Source organism: Myxocyprinus asiaticus, chromosome 42, assembly GCF_019703515.2.
Source record: "Myxocyprinus asiaticus isolate MX2 ecotype Aquarium Trade chromosome 42, UBuf_Myxa_2, whole genome shotgun sequence".
Taxonomy (NCBI): Eukaryota; Metazoa; Chordata; class Actinopteri; order Cypriniformes; family Catostomidae; genus Myxocyprinus; species Myxocyprinus asiaticus.
In genome coordinates, this window is record NC_059385.1 from 12733464 (window position 1) to 12751767 (window position 18304).

At 38.7% G+C, this 18304-nt stretch overlaps 1 protein-coding gene across 2 annotated transcripts in view; it reads left to right on the forward strand.

Annotated features, from left to right (window-relative positions):
- The window catches only part of opcml (opioid binding protein/cell adhesion molecule-like), a 241270-nt gene that overhangs the window by 128032 nt on the left and 94934 nt on the right, over positions 1 to 18304 (forward strand). The gene's annotated exons all lie outside the window — the stretch shown is intronic.

Below are 18304 nucleotides of genomic sequence, written 5' to 3' on the forward strand. Positions count from 1 at the left end.
GTACCTTTATTGGGGGTCTGCGGACATGCTCCCCTGAGAGAAACCTTTTGCAAAAATGGCACTAAAGCATTTAATTCTGATGACATTAGAAGCAGCAATTTTACCTTTTCACAAGTATATATCGGGCTACAAAGCATTGATAAAAGACTTATTCACACAGCACAACCAGCACTAGTTAAAGTTTCCTTACAAAAGCAGTTTATTATTCTTGTCTTGTCTCCTTGCCAGTGAACCGCCATAAGAATGTCTATGGGACCACTGCGTTATGCTTTTTTGCTAACTTTGCAGGTTCACCTTGGTAGAAGGGCTCTGGTTGTTACAAAGCAGGGTCTGGGGTTGCTAGGTTACGGGGACTGCTCCACCATTACTGAGAGAGAGTTATTGTGAGACAAGTTTCAACAGTTAAGTTTACCTCCTCATCTGCTCTGTGAATCATGACAGTAAATATTCCACTTGATTGTTTTCTGTTCTATTTATATCATTTCTGTTTTTATGGAGTGAGAAACGTTCCAAAAAAACATTTTGCTAAACCGTATGACTTATTCTTTGAAAGAATCAACTCACGTGGGCCTGGGTAGCTCAGTGGTAAAAGACGCTGGCTACCACCCCTGGAGTTCGCTAGTTTGCTAGTTCGAATCCCAGGGCATGCTGAGTGACTCCAGCCATTCTCCTAATCAACCAAATTGGCCCGGTTGCTAGGCAGGGTAGAGTCACATGGGGTAACCTCCTCATGGTCGCTATAATGTGGTTCATTCTTGGTGGGGCACATGGTGAGTTGAGCGCAGATGCCACGATGGATGGTGTGAAGCCTCCACATGCATGTCTCTGTAGCAACATGCTCAGCAAGCCACATGATAAGATGCATGGGTTGATGGTCTCAGACACAGAGGCAACTGGGATTCATCCTCTGCCACCTGGATTGAGGCAAATCACTACGTGACCACGAGGACTTAAAAGTGCACTGGGAATTGGGCATTCCAAATTCCAATTTTTTTCTAAAAAAAAGAAAGAATCAACTCAAATGAGTAATTCATTTGTAAATTGGGCATCACTAGTGCAATCTAAAAGTGGCTAATTCATTATAAATGTCATTTCTAAATTTAGTAATTAATTTAGTAATTTATAATCCATTTGTACTGTAGTGTTTTATTTCACACAGAGTAGTAGCAATACTTAAAACAGTTAAAAAGGTTACAATATGTTTTCCCTTATTTTATTTGCCTTACAGGGTGTATTTGAAAAAAAGGTTGATAGGGGGACGGCGCTTGCGCTCGAGTCTCTCTTTTTCTTTTGAGTGTGCAGGTGCTGCTGTTACTGCTGTTTTGCCAGTACTTCTAATAAAGAAAGTTGAATTACACCATTGTAACCCGTGTTTATTTTATGCAATCCACGCCTACGGAGACTGGAGTGTTCACCGACGCAGAGTCACAAAATAAGGGTTACATACTGGTGGCAGTGGTTTCAAGTTCACGTACTTCAAGAAGTTTATACGGCCAATGTGTTCAACTTTGACGGCACATTTCTTAATGCACCGCGAAGCGGTGTGGTGAGTGAACTTTGACTAGACAACAATTTCGTCAAAAGAGACTGTTTTATCGCTCGCTTCATTCTAAGTTGAACAGCAGTCAAATCAGCTAAAATGGACACTGCAGGTGCTTCATCTTCAGACGAGAGGGACGCTGCTGAGCCAGACGACTCAGAACAACGTGCAGAGCATGCGGTATCAGCAAACCACACTACAAAAGTGCTACACTTCAAAGTGGATTTGCCACTGTGTTTTCATTTATACGGTAGGGACAAAGACAGTTTTTCTTTATGGAAAGCACGTTTGGAACTTGCTGTTAATGCATGTGCTGATACACAGAGACAAGATTTAGCTGCCATTTTGCCTACAAGGTTGAATGGAGATGCATTAGCATACTGGCTCTCCCTGTCTCCTGAGACGCAGCAGGACTACTAACTGTGTGTTGCTGCTTTAAATGATGTTTTTGGATGGAAATTTTTTTTACCGCACTTTCAAAGTTTTGTGAATGCCAGGCAGTGCATGCCCAAAGAGCCGCTGGAGGTATTTGCTGCAGAGATTACAAGACTTGTTTTGGAGGCATTTCCAAATTATGGTGAGTCAGCCATCGCGATGGAAAGGTTCAGACGGTTCATAGTTGGCCTTGACCCTGTTCTTCAAGCAAAATGTCATGAACATAGCACTACAAGCCTAGAGGAAGCATTAGCCATTGCTTATAAATGGGAATGAGCACAGGAAGTTCTCAAGCTTGCTCCCCTTTCCCACACTAATCAACACACTACTCAAATACCACAATTATCTACAACTACAAACTCATCCAACATGGAGTCGCTTTCAGCAATGGTGTCCATAAAGACTGTGTTGACCTCAGAGGACTCCTCTGAACTCATGTCAGTAGTTAAACAGCTAACTGCTGATGTTAAGACTCTCTGGATGGAGGTCAGTCAATTAAAGAGACAGCATGAATATGCACCACATGGTTTTCAATGTGATTCCTCTAGACAGAGATGCTACTCACCTGAGCGTGGTAGAGATAAACACCGCCATTCACCACACTCATCCCCAAGGAGGTATGCACACTCGTCTACGTCTCCTTGGCGTTCCTCCTCCTCCCATGCTGGCTACTCTGCCGGTGGTCCTCCACCTGATTATACTAGATGACGCTACTCACCTTCACCTGTATCCTCTCCACATCGTAGAGAGGACCACTATTCCTCCATCCATCAGGACGCCGACAGATATTGGAGCTATGACCACCGTCACGTCAGCCCAGCTCCCCATCATCATTAACCACACATTAGCCCAGCTCCCCATCATCATGAACAACACATCAGCCCAGCTCTTCATCATCAACATCGTCACATCAGCCCAACCTCCAATCAGCAAGATCATCGCTGCACTTCCAATCATTGGGATCGTTCAGACAGGAAATGGTCAACTTATGACCGTGAGCTTTGGAATGTGGTATGGTCAGTCAGACATTTCAGACATTTCTTGTCAGGAGCTCTATTCAAAGTTGTCACTGACCACAAACCCTTGTTGCATTTGAAGAAGGCCCCAGTCGATAATGATCCAGCGGGTAGAAGAGCACGTTGGATACTTGAACTGGATGTTTACAACTTCATCCTTCACAGAGAAGGAAAGCAGCATAGTAATGTTGATTCCATGTCCAGGCATCCTAGCTCGCCTTTGAAAAAAAAACAAAAGCAGTTCAGTGTGTAATTTCAAGCCCCAACATCGCTGAAGAAGTTCCCTCTTCTGACGAAATGCAGAACATTTGTGATGTTCTTCCTGACCCTGGTCTGACACTATCGGTTGCACATTTGCAAGCTCAGCAAAGGGCTGATTTTTGTCTTAGTACAGTCATGGACTGGAAAGAGAAAAGTAATCAAAGGCCACCACTAGGCAGACTTAAGCATTCCTCTTCCACCTTGAGAAAGCTCTGGCATGAATTTCCCAAACTGTCAGTCCAAGATGGAATTTTGTGCCGTAAAGTGAAACCCTCTCCTCATAGCCCACATGCTTACCAGTTAGTCTTACCTGCAGTACTCATTCCCACCGCTTTTAAGTGTTTCCATGGAGATAAGTTTAGTGGACATTTAGGTGCTGAGAGCACTTTATTGAGAGCCAGGAAAATCTGTTACTGGCCTTACATGTCTCGAGATATCCAGAAACACTGTGCTAAATGTTTATCCTGTCAGTCCTGTAGTGCTACCACTCCTCATGAAAGGGCCCCAATGCAGTCCATTCACGCAGAGAGACCATTCCAAAAGATTGCTGCCAATATCACAGAGTTGCCTGTTTCTTCACAAGGGAATAGGTATGTGTTGGTTGTGATGGACTATTTCACTCGCTTTGTCAACCTTTACCCTCTGAGAGACCAGCGAGCTACAACTGTTGCACAGTGCATTTTCCAGGATTACATCAAACAGCATGGGATCCCTGAGTCAATCCATACAGACCAAGGTAGACAGTTTGAGTCTGATTTGATTAAACATTTATGCAATCAACTTGGAATCAAGAAATCACGCACCTCTCCCTACCATGCACAATGTGATGGTATGGTCGAAAGACTAAATCGCACATTGAAAGATCAACTTTCTAAGTATATTTTTGAGAGTGGAGGTGAATGGGATAAATATCTGCCTCAAGTGGAGTTGGCTTATAACTCAAGTGTTCATTCAAATACTGGGTTTTCTCATTTCTTTCTGGCACATGGAAGGGAACCGTGTTTACCTGTTGACATCCTCTTGAACTGTAATCCTGCTGTGACCTCCTGTACACCAGGCACACCAGCAGACTATGCCAGTGCTTTGACCACACGTTTGTCATTTGCCTTCAGAGATGCGGCTGCACAGTCCACAGCTGCTAAGCTGAATCAGAAACAACAGTATGACAAAAGGACATTTTTCCACCCACATAAAGAAGGTGAACTTATGCTTTTGGATGATCCAGCTCAGAAGCAGAATAAGCTGGCTCCAAAATGGAAAGTGCCATATATAGTTCTGAGACGAATGGATAAAGAAAGCAGCCCAAGTGTAACTTATGAGATCACTGGCCCAAAGAATCCCCAGTCAAGGAACTGGGTGGTTCATCACAATCGCTTGAAGCCTTACAAGGGTTCTTTGTTGAACATGCCTGCCAGTTCCTTTCAAGTATCTGTGCCTTCTGATGTTTGCGGTACAAATGCCCCTCAGCATTCCTTTCCCCTCAATGCATTGTCAGGAGCTTTGCCTTTTCGACCTCCTACTCCACCTTATGTGCCTAAGCGAACTGTAAAGCACACAGCTTCTGCTGCAGGAACTGAATGTTCAGCTCAAACTGTTTCTCTGTCTCAGCCTGAGACTGTGCCAATGCCACATATACATCCTAGCACCTTGCTGTCCCCTGGTATGGCCCCTTCCCCATCAGTAGATTTGTCTCAGTTTACCCGTAGTGGCCGCACAGTGAGGAAACCTGAAAGGTTCAAAGACTTTGTTTGTTAATGCCTATTGATTCATCTGTGTACTTGCACACTGGAACAGTATATTCTCATAATGGAGTTTGTTATACAGTGTTGTGTTTAAAAGAATGTGATGCTTAAAATCTGCAATAATTGTTGTTCCAGATTATTTGACTCTGATAATTGTGTATTGCACACATATACATTCATGCTTACTGAACTCCATGTTCATGTTATGTTGTTCTATGTTAATGTGGTGAAAGGTGTTAAGTATAATATGCCAGAAATGAGGACATTTCTTTAGTAAGCAGGGGAAGACTGTAATCTAAAATTGGCTAATTAATTATAAATGTCATTTCTAAATTTAGTAATTAATTTGGTAATTTATAATCCATTTGTACTGTAGTGTTTTATTTCACACAGAGTAGTAGCAATACTACTTATTTTATTTGCCTTACAGGGAATATTTGTTTATGAAAGTTATTTTTTCAGTGTCCCTTTAATTCGGGGTACATTTCCCCATGGGAAGAAAAAGGTTGAGAGGGGGATGGTGCTTGCGCTCAAGTCTCTCTTTTTTCTTTTGAGTGTGCACCGAGTGCACAGGTGCTGCTGTTACTGCTGTTTGGCCGGTATTTCTAATAAAGAAGATGTGTTGAATTACACCATTGTAACCCGTGTTTATTTTATGTCATCCACAACTACGGAGACTGGAGTGTTCAAAATCAGTCACAAAATAAGGGTTACACTAGTTCTGATTCTAAACAGGTGACAGAAATACGGGACACACAACATGATTGCTAAAATATTGTCAGGGAAAATGTTTCTTCATATAATCTTTATACAGAGGATAATCAGCTGGCTGTTACAAACATTTGCTGGGGGTGCTACAGGGGTGATATGGACTTTCTTTGTAAACTAGACCCTCCCTAGTGCTGCCTCTGCCAAGTATGCTTGTACACACAAGGAATTTGTCATGGTGACAGAAGCTTCCAGTGCAAAGAGAATACACCCATACATACATACATACAAACATATACATTTAAACATATATACATATAGTGACATAAAAAAAGATATAACAGATAAATGAAAAGTGAAATATACAATAGAGCAATAATGATGTTTGGATATTTTACAGTACTGTGCAAAAGTTTTAGGAACTTGTGAAAAATGTTGCATAGTGAGGATGTCTTCAAAAATAAATTCCATAAATAGTTTTCATTTATCATATAACATCATATAAAGTCCAGTAAACATAAAAAATCGTAATCAATATTTGGTGTGACCACCGTTGCCTTCAAAACAGCACCAATTTTCCTAGGTACACCTAGACACAGTTTTTCTTGGTTGGTGGCAGATAGGCTGTTCCAAGCTTCCTGGAGAATTCGCCACAGTTCTATTTATGCTGTCTCAATTGCTTCTGTCTCTTCATGTAATCCTAGAATGACTCTAAGTTCAGTGGGGGACTCTGTGGGGTCCATGCCATCTTTTGTAGGACTCCCTGTTCTTCTATTCTATTCTATTCTATTCTATTCTATTCTATTAGCAAAAGGAATGTTTGGGAGTCTAAAATGTATATTTACTATTGACACTAAAGCTGAAGATATAAATAATCATCTTATGACAAATGTTTTTGTGAAACATCTTGTGTGCCTAAGACTTTTGCACAGTACTGAATATACATATATAGTTATGTGCAGGTGTTGTAATGTATTGAAGAAGAGGTAGGATATGTTAAAAAATATAAATGAAATATAGATATAAGTAGGAATGGACTGATTGAATATCGCACACGGTTGTGTTGAAAAAAGGAAAGTTAAAATCTTTGGGGAAAAAAAAAAAAATCTTTGTTTAAACACTGGCCCTTAACACTTACATAGTTTACAAATTTTAAACCATGACTTGCACTGCACACAAATAACTAATATTGGCATTATATTCATGCTGTTTAGCCAGAGGGGAACTGGCCCTCACAGTGAGCCTGGTTTGTCCCAAGGATATTTTTTCACTTCCTTGCCACAGTCGCCTTCCGCTTGCTCACTGGGGTTCTAAATACAATGATTATTTAACTGTTTAATTATTTATTTGTATACACAATTTACAATTACACAATGATGACTCTAAGACTTTATAGATATTACAGTTTCATTTTCTGTTAAAGCATGATTTTCTATGAAGCTGCTTTGAAACGATGTGTGTTGTGAAAAGCGCTATACAAATAAAAATGACTTGACTTGACTATATGGGGGCTGTTCATGAGGTGGATGTCCTGAGGTAAAAAACTGTTTCTGTGCCTGGCCCTTCTGGTGCTAAATGCTCTGTAGTGCTGGCCAGTGGGCAACAGTTCAAAAGGAAGTGTGCTAGGTGAATAGTGTTTTTACAAGCCCTGTTCATTACTCTGGATGTGTACAGTTCTAGCAGGGTGGGTAGGGGAGCACCAGTTATCTTCTCAGCAGTCCGAACTATCCTTTGAAGCCTTCTGATGTCTGACTTGGTAGATGAACCAAACCAGACAAAATGAGATAAAATTAGTCCTATATCGACATAACCTGAAAGGCTGCTCAGTAAGGAAGAAGTCACTGCTCCAAAACTGCCATAAAAAAAGCCAGACTACAGTTTGTAAGTGCACATGGGGGCAAAGATCTTACTTTTTGGAGAAATGTCCTCTGCTCTGATGAAACAAAAATTTAACAGTTTGGCCATAATGACCATCATTATGTTTGGAGGAAAACGGGTGAGGATTGCAAGCCGAAGAACACCATCCCAACCGTGAAGCATGGGGATGGCAGCATCATGTTGTGGGGGTGCTTTGCTGCAGGAGGGACTGGTGCACTTCACAAATAGATGGCATCATGAGGAAGGAAAATTATGTGGATATATTGAAGCAACATCTCAAGACATCAGCCAGAAAGTTAAATCTCGGTCACAAATGGGTCTTCCAATTGTACAATGACCCCAAGCATACCTCCAAAGTTGTGGGAAAATGGCTTAAGGACAACAAAGTCAAAGTATTGGAGTGGCCATCACAAAGCCCTGACCTCTACCCGACAGAAAATTTGTGGGCAGAACTGAAAAAGCATGTGCGAGCAAGGAGGCCTACATACCTGACTCCGTTACACCAGTTCTGTCTGGGAGAATGGGCCAAAATTCCAGCAATTTATTGTGAAAAGCTTGTGGAAGGCTACCCAAAATGTTTGACACAAGTTAAACAATTTAAAGGCAATGCTACCAAATACTAACAATGTGTATGTAAACTTCTGACCCACTGGGAATGTGATGAAAGAAATAAAAGCTGAAATAAATAATTCTCTCTACTATTATTCTGACATTTTGCGTTCTTAAAATAAAGTAGTGATTCTAATTGACCTAAGACAGGGAATGTTTTCTATGATTAAATGTCAGGAATTGTGAAAAAAAAAAAAAAAAAAACTGAGTTTAAATGTATTTGGCTAAGGTGTATGTAAACTTCTGCATTACATTCTGCAACACTGCATTAGGTAAAGTTTATGCTTGTATTGATGTCAGAAGTCACATCTCGATCCATTTTTGTATTGATCTCTGACAGTCAGATCACGTCTTTTACTTTAGATCACAAGTAAAGCTTCTGCATAATGGGGAACTGTTGACACAACCTGTCACAAACACTGTCATGCTGCATTCTTTGAGCCCCAGCTTCTCTGTAGCACTGATTCAAATTGCGAATGCTGTTGTGTGCCTGTGCACACCTGGAGATGTGTGGTGTGATTTATCTATCCCCCAAAGAAAAGCCATTTCAACTCAGCCAAAGCAAATGAACGATGGCAGACTTTAGCCAAGCCAGAAGCCATGCTATCTGCTTGAGGAAACAAGACATTTCTAAGCGAGCATTTTCCCCCTTGTGTTTTTTTTTTTAGGGGTAAAACATGCAACACTGTGGCAGAGCCTTCACTTTTACAGCATGTGAAAAGTTGTCATGTTTTTGATTAGACTAACAAAACACTTGGCTTGTCAGTGTGGTGTGAAGCTGTGAGCTGTTGAAGCATTTTGATATAGTAAAACTGTTGCATTTTTATACTGTTTTAAAATTGCATGAACTACAAACTGATGGGTGATTTTTGACATTGAGGCATTGACAAATTATTTGAATATCGACTGAGGTTTCGGTACATAATTTGCCAGCCACACGTCTATGCATGATCTGAATGTTTTTTGGCTTAATGTGTTAATTATGTGAGTACTAAGTAGAAGTAATGAGCATATTCATCAGCCAGTGGCAAAGACACAAATAAAGAACTAAGTGCTAGTAGTACGACTACAGAAATTTTGTTCTACCTGTAGAAACTGCTTTATAGTAATTAGCCATGTTTAGCCTCTAATTATTGGTATTTTGTTGGATATTTTATTTCCACAGTTAAATAGTGGATAGATTTGGAAATGCTGAAAGCAGTCCTGCTTGTCTTGCAAACCTTCTGTAGTAAATGTTAAAAGATCGCTATTGTAACTGGAAAAATACTTGTAGGATAAATAAATGATACTGAAAGATTACGTATTTTATCACATTATTGTGCATGGATTCCAAACATCCATGCATTTGCATTGGGAGGAATTGTTTACACTGTTTAATGTTGTTTCAAGCTTTTATTTATATGTAACCAGTTGCATTAGTCATTTAGGTAATACTTGTATTGCCCTAAAATAGTGTCAGTTATTGGGAAGCTTTTGAGGAGTTATTCATTTGTACTGAATTAAAGTATTAGGTGAAAAGAGCTGTCAATCAGAGCATTCCAACTCAGGAATCCAAAATCAGCCACCAGCCATTATTAGTGAAATAAATGATCATACCCAGAGGTGTTAAGCTAACATAGACGCTGTCACGGTTTGTGAAGGGAAGAGATGAGAGTGAGGATCCAAATGCAGAACTTTAATTGTAAAGAAAAGAAGATGATACAACGATTAAGGTAAACATACGAGACAGAATGTAACACAAAGTCTACAGCAGTATAATGCTAATAACACACCACATACAAACAAGAACTGACACAGGAACAAAGAACAAGATGGTATATGTATACATGGGCTAATAAGAAGATGAGGAACACCTGGGTTACAATTAGGGCAATGGACAGGAAGACAGACATAACAGAGGAAGATACAAAACTTAAAACTAAGAGTCTCTTCAAAACAATAGTCCTTGGGGGAATGACGTGACAGACGTTTAATTGTCTTTCCTTTCTTTTTGTTTATTGAACTGCTGGTTTGATTAAGTCAAATGATGTAAAAGGCACTTAACACAAAAATAAGAAGAAATAGAAAAAAAAACCTAGAAGGATTTGGTTCTTGTTATGTTATATTATGTTTTATGTTATATTATGTTATGTTATGTTATGCTATGTTATGTTATGTTATGTTATGTTATGTTATTTTGTTATGTTATGTTATGTTATGTTATGTTATGTTATGTTATGTTATGTTATGTTATGTTATGTTACGTTTACGGATGTCCCAATACCATTTTTTTTAGAACGAGTATGAGTACTGTTACTTAATTTTTGGTACTCACCGATACCGAGTCCGATACCTGTTTTTTTTTTTTTTCTGTTCTAAACTATCATCAAATGGTGTTTAAATAAATGAATTCATTAAAACTTTAACGAAATCAAACGGAAATATAACAATTACTTTTCAACATAAATCTGTATTATTTTTATCAAATGAAGTGAATATATATAGAACCTCAGAGCACAATCCAAAAAACAACATTGGAGTTATATTTTGTCAAATAAAGTGCTGCATAACAGAGCATCACGGATGTGAGATACTGCTCAAGTATAATACAATTACTACTGATATATTATTAGTAGTAGTATCAGTAGTGAATATTACATAACTTTACAGTAGTGATATATTTCTGCCATATTACATGGTCTGTGATTGATATCTAGGTAACATACTTGTAAATTACTATTTACAATTTAATTTTGGATAACATAAATACTGTATATTGAAATGTTAAATTATAATAATTTCCAATATATCTTCCCATAACAGGGTGGACATATTATTCTTGACCACATATGACTAACACCACAAAATAAAGGAAAACATAAATAAAACAATAGAGTTCAAATTTCAAATAACTCAAAGTAATTTTGCAGAATGGGTGATGTACACCTCCAGTGTGTGTGATGTAATTTCCTAACATACAGTATATCTTCAGTGAAAGATCATAGTATCATGGCATGCCAGGGTATGCAATAAATCAAGGGACACACAAAAAACCTCCACTATCAGTGTTAAAATTACACATTTACCACAAATGAATACATGTTAGTGAGAGAATGTGACACTAAACTCTTAACTGTATGTGGAGGGGAAATAGAAATCCAATGATTTAGCATTTATTTTTGTCAAAGATGTTTGACGTGCAGTTTTTGGGACATGAGAAAATGATACAGTGTAATAGAAAAGGATTTCAATTATTTAAAATTTTACTTTTAAGCCCACAGAAGTTTGTAACATTATAAAATGTTTTTATTCTTTTTAACAAGCCTATTAAAATTGTAACTGGGTGAAATTAAACAATATAAATACCACAGACACTTGTAATGGGGACTTAAATGACACAGAATTGTAGGAATGACCCATATTTACAGGTGATCCTGTGCGTCTTTACATAGAAAAACAGTGCGGATGGACGCAAAATCGCGTTCAGTGTAAATGTCCCCTACTAAACTTAAAATGAAAAACACTTAAATACAACGACCAGGGAAGGTCACGTGATGCCAGCCGAGGCCCATGCATTTTAAGTCTAGGCCTTTAGTGCGATTCATGCCATTAAGAAACCACAGTTTCACAATGAATATCATTATGTGGCAGTCAACTAACTGAAATTTTAAAAACCCGTCCACGCATGAAAGCCAGAACCAAGGAGGTAAGAATAAGGAAAAGCTCTCTAATAATATTTGTGATTAAAATTTTGCTTGCAATACATTTTTTTTCGTCAGGGTACACAGTTACTTTTCAAAACTTGATCCGACACTGAATGCTCAAGCAGCCTAATTTACATTTAGAAAATTCCTGATGTTGCTATAACAATGCAAAAAGCAATTACCAATTTGCTTGAAGTGAAAATCAGTCCTCCTTTCCTGTTTAATTAATCAATCGCACGATCATGCAGAACATCTTAGGTTTTTAAATTCATAAGGATCTCTTTCTCAACGGCAATACCAGCAGTGATGAGAGCCGACTCGATAGCATCTCGCGCTCTTCGCTTTCAGATTACATACATCACTTAAAGCGTGATTGTGTCACTCAAGGCCAGCTAGAAGGCCTGGACTGGGACATATCCTAAAGACCACACCCACAAGAACAAATAAATCAATCTGATTGGCTGTTGAATCTGACAATCTGACTTTAGATGTCTATTCACTTACACTGTTGAGGGATTCTGTGGAAATTCTGAAGGCCTTATGGGGTGGAGCTCAGACTCATGAGCTGCTTTGGCTAAGGAGCATGGCTTCGAGCATGCGATTTGAGAAACTGTTGTCACACTTTGCTTGTAAGCATCGAGGAATAAATTCTGATTGGATACATTTTTTTTTTGTTTTTTGCTATTCATTTGTAGATGAATTAGGAGTGGAAAGCGATTGAAAATACATAAGCCAAAAGGTCAATGAGAATGAAAGGACTAAAAAATATTTATTTATTAGGCATGTTATGCCAGCAGAGAAGGCTTTGCTGGCCCTGAGAGATCGCCACTGCGTGATGCCATACGAGGTTCGGACGTGTGAATGGCGAGCTCTGCGCACTTTGCTAGTTTTAACACTATTAATGTCATAAACCAGTGAGATTCGATACACTCTGTTCCATAACTGTTCTAGGAGGACAATATGTCAAAGAATTCAAAATCCTCGGGCTCTGGAGACAGCTCATGTGCTCAAGCTGACAACCCCCGGAGGCCCCGAGCCCGGGAGTCGATTTGGTCAGAGAATTGAGGGAAATTCGGTGAGAAATGTTGAACATGTCGGCAATTCTGACGAAGGTCGTTGCTGACTTGGAGGATCTTGCTATAATATGTTGATCGATCACCGCCATGGAGATGAAATTCACTGAAGTGGTTACAAGAGTGGGGGATGTCAAGAAACGGATCTGGAGTCATCGGAGAGGGAATTATCTGCTAATCCGCTAGCGACCAAGGTGGATTTGGAGCGTGTCTGGAAGAAGTTGGAGCACTTGGAGAACCGTAGCCGGTAGAATAACATCCATATTGTTGGAATTCCTGAGGCCGAAGAGGGTCAGGATATGGTGAAATTCATTGATGGGCTCTTTCCAAGTCTGCTCAACATAACAGGCCATAAACTGGAAATCGAGTGAGCTCACAGGGTTCCGGCTCGGCGATCCGCTGATGGCCAAATTTCTGAGATCATCCGATAAAGAGCTCATGTTATGCGAGGTGAGGAATAAAGGAAGGCTTTCTTGGAAGAACCACAGCATTTTGTTGTTCCCAGACTTTGCGAATTCGACAAGAGAGAAACGTGATCGATTCAAGTAATGCAAGAAACTCTTACATCAACGGAAGGTCACTTTTGCACTAATGTTCCTGGCCAGCAGAGTGGACCGACTCACTGAACATTCACTGAATATTCAATTTGTTTTGTGAAGTAATACACCTTCGGGACAGTTCTGTGGGTTAATCTGCACGTTCTTTGTGCTTATGCCTCCTACTGGCTGAAGTTTGTTTTGTGGAGTATTTCCTGCAAGACATTGGAGTGATTAGGTCATTTGTTGCACTCATGTAGCAGCTGAATGGGCCGGCTCACTGAATATTCATTTGACTGTCCAAGGAAACTGTGTGCTTGAGTTTATTTTGTGGAGGAACACACCTTTGGGACAGTTATGTGGATGAATCTACATGTTCTTTGTGTTTATTCCGCCTATTGGCTGGAGTTTGTTTTAGAGATTATCTTTTGTTGTATAATTCTGTCTCACAAAATATGTATAGAAACACTAGACTTGAGCAATCCAATGGCAAAGATATCGCGGGGGCTCTCGTTGGCGTACATGGACTGTTTTAGTTTAGAGGGATGGACGCCATTTGGCGCTGTCATGTGCGGGGTTAATGCGTTCGTTTTTCTTTTTTCTGTTAGTTTGGTTCCGAGGGGAAGTACGGGGTTTGATTGTTGCACTAATGTCAGAATGTGGTCTTTATAATTTGTTTTTGACACACAATCTATTTTTTTCTGTTATGTCAAAATGTCAAATGTTAATATGAGTGGATTGTCTCTCTCTCTACGTGGAATGTGAATGGGTTTGGGCACCCCATACAAAGAAGGAAGGTTATATCTCTTCTTAAGCATAAGAAATATGAGATAGTGTTTCTTCAAGAAACGCATCTTTTCCCATAGGAAGCTGAAAAATTTGTGAAGATATGGACATGGACATGTTATCTTTAGTGTTGGCTCAAGTAAGAGCAGGGGAGTCATTACACTGATAAGTAAGCATCTACAATTCAAATGTCTCAAACAGATTAAAGATAAATTAGGAAGAGTCATTATTGCAGAAATTGCAGTTTTAGCAGAAATTCAGGGGCAAAGTCTTATTTTGGCTAATATTTACACACCTAATGTTGATGATCAGGGTTTTTTTATAGATCTTCAAGGGATGTTGCAAGCCACTGGCACCCCATATGATATAATATTGGGAGGAGACTTTAATCTTTTGATGGACTCAGTCCTTTTTCATAGTGAAGCAAAAGTGTGTAAGCCCCCTAGAGCAACACTGATGCTTCATAGGATGAATCTTGGTCTTGGTCTTACAGATATTTGGAGACTTTTGAACCCATCTGGTAGGGACTATACATTTTTTTCATCAGTCCATAAGATTTATTGGATGGATTTCATACGGAATGCAATTTTTTCTCTTAATTACAGGACGATTCCGTATTTTACAGGGCGTTTGGCATATTTTGTTAATTAATTTGACCTAATACTGCTTCAGCGTGAGGGTGACTCTCTCTCTCCACTCACTGTCATAAATTCCCTCAGTTGATGATGGCATTGACAATGGTTGTCAGGGGTGGGGAAATGGCAGAATACAAGTGTTGCACCAATTACAACAAAGAATCTCCAGTTTCACAAAACAACATCCAATACAGTTAAAGGGAAACTAATGACAGTAGATTATGGACTAAAGCAGCAAAACAAGTTGGTATACCGAGGGTATACGCAAATATTGATCCTTAGAAGTCGTTATACGCAAACAGCCCTGGGTAAAAAGTAAGCATGCGATGTATACATGCGTATGGCCCCGACTACACCATTGGTCTCCACACATTCACAAGCACTCACATTTTAATTACATGCAAACTATATATTTATCTCATTAAATCGCAGCTTTTGCAGTTAAATAATTTCACTAGGACATAACGTGATTTTAATTTGTGGGCTGAATGTTTACGTAATGACATTCGTACATCAGATGGTATTGGTTTTTGGTATTGGAGAATTTTTACAAGTACGAGTACCAGTACATGAGCGCAGTATCAGTATCGGTATCAGGACATTCCTAGTTACGTTACATTAAGTTATGCAATAGTGACATATTTGTGTCTTAAATTCTTCACTTTCATACTTTATTTTAAGGCTCCCGACTTAAACCCACAAGCCTTTATTTTGCTTGAAAGAAAAACTTGAGATTCTGTGTGTATTTGAAAATAGTATCTTTGTTCTATCATCTCCACAGAAATAGAGTAAGCGGGCATCTCTTCTTCAGTCACTGCATGCCATTAACACTTTGTGTATGAACCCACAGCAGCCAAGAACATTTGACATGACATCAACGGTAAATCAAAGTAAAAAATGGACTAACAGAATCCTCACTTATATTTTCATAGGAGTTTTGCGCAAACCTCAGCAGAGGGTGCGTGCATCACAATGCTTCAGAAGTGCTCTTCTGGAGCTGCTCTGAATGAGGTCAGATGTTCTGAGACTGTCGGAGTTAATTTTGAGTGCTCACATAATGCAAAAACTTCAGAAAATGAGACACAAAAATGCACCGTTCATGGCATTTCTATATTCGCCAAAAATGCCCTTGTTTGTATAGTAAAATTTGAAGTGCACAGTTATCATGGTTATCTCAAATAATCATGGTTATCTCAAATAATTGTAATCAAACGATTATTTAATTACCGTGACAGGCCTACAAACAACAAGAGGGTGAGTAAATAATGGCAGAATTTTCATTTTTGTGTGAATTATCCTTTTAAGGAATATAAAAAACTGAGGCCACACTTCATGCAAATAGTTAATATAATGCCTTTTTTAATCTATCATTACCCGAAATTAGCATAATATCTAACTACTCTAAAATATTCAAATGCAGATCTACATATTGGGAAGGCAAGTACCAATACTGCTGATGGAAATCAAACAACACAAATCAAAGCACTACAACATGTTATTAATTGAACAGAGGGCCCTTCTCTGGAGCAGGCCGGATGATGAAGTCTTAAGTGGATGCCCCCTGACCTGACTGTCACAGTGACAGATGGTGGAAAGCTTCTCACAATGGTGATCTTCCTTATCAACATTACTGCACTGGGGATTTCAGCATAGTGTTTCTAGCAAAAAAACAACACTCTCGTTTCACACAGTTATCTTCCATTATCTTAAACTATATTTTGGCTGTCTATTCACATTGTTGGACAGCTTCACATTTATAAAACTTAAATAGCAAAGCATTACACCTCTAGTAAGTAATGAATCTTTAGATGAGGCCGATTTATCATAAATAGTGTTTTTTTCATAAGCTTACCTCAGTTACTGTTAGGTAATCAATGATCTAAAGTACTGTGATGATGCACTCTGCTGTTAAATTATGTATTTTAGCAAATGTTCTGAAATGGATCCCCTATTGTCAGGTGATGTTATTCTTTGTAGAGTGCACTGCGATCATTTGTCTGCCTTGGGGTAGTCATCTTATAAAATTAGCACATGAATAAGGGCAGGCCATATCATCTTTGTAAGCTCCAGTGTCCAATATCTTAGGGGTGCACATTTAGGCATAATGCTTCTAATGATTCGCAGTTTTACCAAAAGACCCATTGAAGTGTTAATTGTTGTAAAATAGTTCCTTTTGTCTGAATTATTATTATTATTTTTTTCATTTTCACAAATTTGTAACATTAATACTTTTTAAGTTTCAGACAAAATTCGTTGAAAGAAATAAGCAGACAAGCGAAAATGTATTAGTGATTAAATGAATGAATGCAAACATACTGTACATGAACGACACTAAAAGATAGTAAACATTCTTCAATAGGCACTCAGCATTTTAAAGATATTTACCAAAGTTGTTGGTATGTGCATAAAGATCTTTTCTAATCAGCCCTGAATATTCTCTAGGGATCCAGGGACAGTTACATTGTAAATTCACTGATGGCTGCTTCTGGAAAAGTTAAAAATGTCTTTCTTTTCGCCCACACAGCTCTTTAAAAAGCATGCCAGTGTTCTCCAAGGAAATAGCCACTTTGGTGGTGTTTGGGTAACATCGTGTTTGGGTGACATTGTATAAGTTTGTCCCCTTTCATTTTTGTTTTGATTTTTGGCAATTTTGTAATAGGATAACATGGATCTGATTACATTGTACTAACCCTTCTGGGGGTTTAGTAAAGTACTTGTGTCTGGGAGGTCACTAGTTGGTTCCATCTGAGTATATGACTGATATAGATCAAAACCTTGCACATGTAATCTGTGATGCGCTCAACTGCCTTACTGGAACTGAGAGTCCAGCCATACACAGTTGTTGCTGGGCAAATCAAATATTAATGCTTTTGCAGTTATGTTATAAGATATGGCAAGATATGGCTCGCTTCACAAAAACACTAAAATAAAAATCTAACATGGCTTTTTTTCCCTTTTGTCCTTTGTGAAAGACTTATGTATTATATTTTGACAGTTTTGATTTCTCTGTATGCCTGCAGTGTTCTGTTCTGAATGTTTTATTTCAACACATGTAATGACATTTGATGCTTTTCAGGCCTTTTTGGCTTTGTAATTTGTAAGATAAGTTCACAGTTTTTGAAGCTTTTTTTCAATATGCATAGTGTTTAGCACTTGCAACAAAACATGGCTCAGTCATTTTCAAAGAGACAAAGAGTCATTTTCATCATAATAATTTACTATCATTGCACTTGATATATTCAATTCATTAGTATAAGTGCAAAGTGCAAAGCAAAACATTTTACAACTTAGAGTAGCTTTTAACAGTTTGGTATTGAATGCAAACTAAATGTTACCACATAAAATATACAGCACAGTACAATATTACTTTATAGCTGGATGTCTCATTAGAATTGACTCTCA